The 3,313-nt window shown below is 42.5% G+C and overlaps 1 pseudogene; it reads right to left on the reverse strand.

The window, feature by feature from the left end:
• Positions 1 to 581: 581 nt before the first annotated feature.
• On the reverse strand, positions 582 to 680 carry LOC145629728 (small nucleolar RNA R71; annotated as a pseudogene).
• Between the last annotated feature and the right edge of the window lie 2,633 nt (positions 681 to 3,313).

Here is a 3,313-nt window from a genome sequence, read left to right on the forward strand (position 1 = left end):
CTTTAGGCTACACTTGTAGCCGTGCTACTAATATTTTCTTTGAAGTTTTGCATGCATAGAGCTCGTGATCGATCCATTGTGCCTTTTGACCCGGAAATTGAGAGGACTCTCTCAAGAAGAAGAATAGCTAATCGATTCTCCTTGGGGTATAGTTCTTCAAGTGAAGAAGAGATTGAAGAAGAGCAAGGCATGGGAGAAAATCCGAGAGTGGCCTTGAAGGAGCTAGGAATACCCGGTGCTTATAGGTTTGAGAGCGGCATAGCTCCGCCTACAACACCGGCAAATGATTTTGAGATTCGGCCGGCCATGATCACCTTAATTGAGAGGAGGCAATATAGTGGGGCTAAGAATGAGAGCCCGTTGAACCATCTTAAAGAATTTGAAAAATATTGCAACACCATCAAAGTCAACGGAGTTTCTCAAGAGTTCATACGCCTCAAGTTGTTCCCCTTCTCTCTCATAGGAAGATCCTTAGAGTGGCTAGATAAAGAGGTGAAGCCCAATTCCTTGAGAACATGGGATGATGTTACAAAGGCCTTCTTGTCCCGTTTTTACCCTCAAAAGAAGACGGCGGAGGCAAGAGCCTTGATTCAAGGGTTCAAGCAAAGGCCAAATGAAAGCCTTTACGAAGCATGGGAGAGATACAAAGAGTATCAAAGGGAGTGCCCTCATCACGGAATCCCAACATACCAAGTGGTCCAAATCTTCTATGGCGGTTTAAGTCCCCAAGGCAAGTCATGCCTTGATGGGGGGGCCGGGGGTCCTATCATGAACAAGACCGAAGAAGAAGTGGTGGACATCATTGAGGACGTGGTGACGTACTATAGAGATTGGCAAGATGGGGAGAGAGACTCTTCAAGCAAGCAATCTTCTTTGTACTCGGTAGACCATCTAAATGCGATCAACAACCTTTCCTCCCAAATGACAAACTTGGGAAAGGAGATGACCGCAATCAAAGCCAAGTTGGAGAGCACTTCTACTTCATCCCAAGCTTCGAATCTTCCCTCCCAATTTAAGGGGAGAGGTACTCCTTCTAACTCTCAACCCCCCCCTCTTCACATAATATGCCTATGGGTTGTTTGTTTTGTGATGCATGTGGATCGCATGATCATGACTCTAGTAATTTTCCTAATGAATGTGTTGATGAGTTTGATAACAATGAGAGTGAGCATGTGAATTATGTGTCAAATAATAATGCTCAAAGGTTTGATAATCAAAGAGGTCAATGGAATAGGAATTACCAAAACCAAGGAAATTTTGACAACTATAATCAAGGTGGTGGTTATAGAAACCAAGGGAACCAAGGTTTTCGTGGTAGCTATAATAATCAAGGTTATAGTGGCCAAAATCAAAGCCAAAATTATGGTAATCAAAACCAAGGTTATGGAAATCACAACCAAGGTAGTGGTAACCATAATCAAGGTGGTGGTAACCATAATCAAGGTTATGGACAAAATCAAAATAGGGGTACTTGGAACAATCAAGGGAAGGGCAATTTTCAAAATAATGCTCAAAGAGGTCCCCCACCCGGATTTGTTCCAAGGACTCAAGGAGAAAATTCCTATTCCCAACCTTCTTCACCTAGGACCAATTTGGAAGAAATAATTGAGAATCAAACCAAGTTGTTGAACACATACATGGCCGTTAGTGATAAGAAGTTCAATGAAATGATGACCCACAATAAAATGCTTGAAAATCAAATTTCTCAACTTGCTAATGCTTTGAAAGATCATGCAAGCCCTTCTTCTTTACCTTCCCAAGGTCTTGATCCCAAGAAACACGTGAATGCTATTGTTACTAGGAGTGGTAAGGTTCTTGAGGAGAGATTGCCTAGGAAGGGTGAGTATAAGGAGATTCCTAAGAAAGCCTTGGTTGAGAATGAGGGGGATAGGGCATCATTGGATGAGGTTGTGGTTGAGACACCTAGAGAGGTGAGAGTAGAGAAAGAAATTGTGAAACCCAAGCTCCCTTACCCACAAAAATTCATGAGACACAAATTGGATGAGCAATTTGGGAGATTCATTGATATGCTAAAACAACTTCATCTTTCTCTACCTTTTACCGATGTGATCAACCAAATTCCAAATTATGCCAAATTCCTCAAGGACATTTTGAGTGGGAAAAGGACTTGTGAGGTTGTGGAAACTATCAATTTGACCGAAAATTGTAGTGCTATCATCATGAACAAAATGCCACCCAAATTGAAAGACCCCGGAAACTTCTCCATCCCTTGTGCCATTAACAAGATGCAAATTGATAATGCCTTATGTGACTTGGGAGCTAGTGTTAGCATAATGCCATATTCGGTTTATCAAAGGCTTGAACTAGGGGAACTCTTACCTTCTAACATTACCTTGCAATTAGCCGATAGGTCAATCAAGTTTCCAAAAGGTAAGGTAGAAGATGTTCCATTGAGGGTTGGGAAGTTTGTGTTCCCGGTGGATTTTATTGTGCTTGAAATGGATGAAGATGCTACCATTCCAATAATTTTAGGTAGACCCTTTCTTGCTACCTCGGGTGCTATGATTGATGTGAGGAGTGCAAAGATTTCCCTTAAGGTAGGAGATGAGGTCATTGAATTTGATTTGAATGAAAGCATGAAATATCCATCTTCTTCTCTAGAAAATTGCATGATGATTGATTCACTTGATCATGTTGTGTCTTTCATGCATGAGCACTTTCTCACCTCTAACGATGCTCTTGAGAATGTTTTGTTGAACAAGGAAAAAGTAGGTACACCATGCAAGGAAGTGGCATTCTATGAAGAATTGCTTAATTGAAGCATGGAAGAAGTGGATGAGCAAATGTGTTTGAAAATCTCAAGCCAAGAGGCTTTGCAAGCGGCCACATCAAAGGAAGGTAATGGTGTGCCTATGGTAGAGCTCAAACCTCTACCATCGCACCTTAGGTATGAATTCTTGGGCCCTCATTCCACTTATCCCGTGATAGTTAGTGCATCCTTGAGCGTGAGCCAAACTCAAGCGTTATGTGGTGTTTTGAGAAAGCACCAAGGTGCTTTGGGGTACACAATTGATGATCTTAAAGGTATAAGCCCCGCCTTGTGCCAACACCATATAACACTTGAGGAAGGCGCCCTTCCTTCTATCGAACGACAAAGAAAACTACATCCCCAAATGGGAGAGGTAGTTAAGAAGGAGATCACCAAGCTATTAAATGCGGGAATCATATTCCCCATCTCTAGCTCAAGGTGGGTCTCCCTCGTGCATGTCGTTCCAAAGAAGGGGGGCATGACCGTGGTTGAGAATGAGAAGGGTGAGCTCATTCCAACTAGGACGGTCACGGGTTGGCGGAT

Source organism: Chenopodium album, chromosome 4, assembly GCF_948465745.1.
Source record: "Chenopodium album chromosome 4, dcCheAlbu1.1, whole genome shotgun sequence".
In the NCBI taxonomy this organism is placed as follows: Eukaryota; Viridiplantae; Streptophyta; class Magnoliopsida; order Caryophyllales; family Amaranthaceae; genus Chenopodium; species Chenopodium album.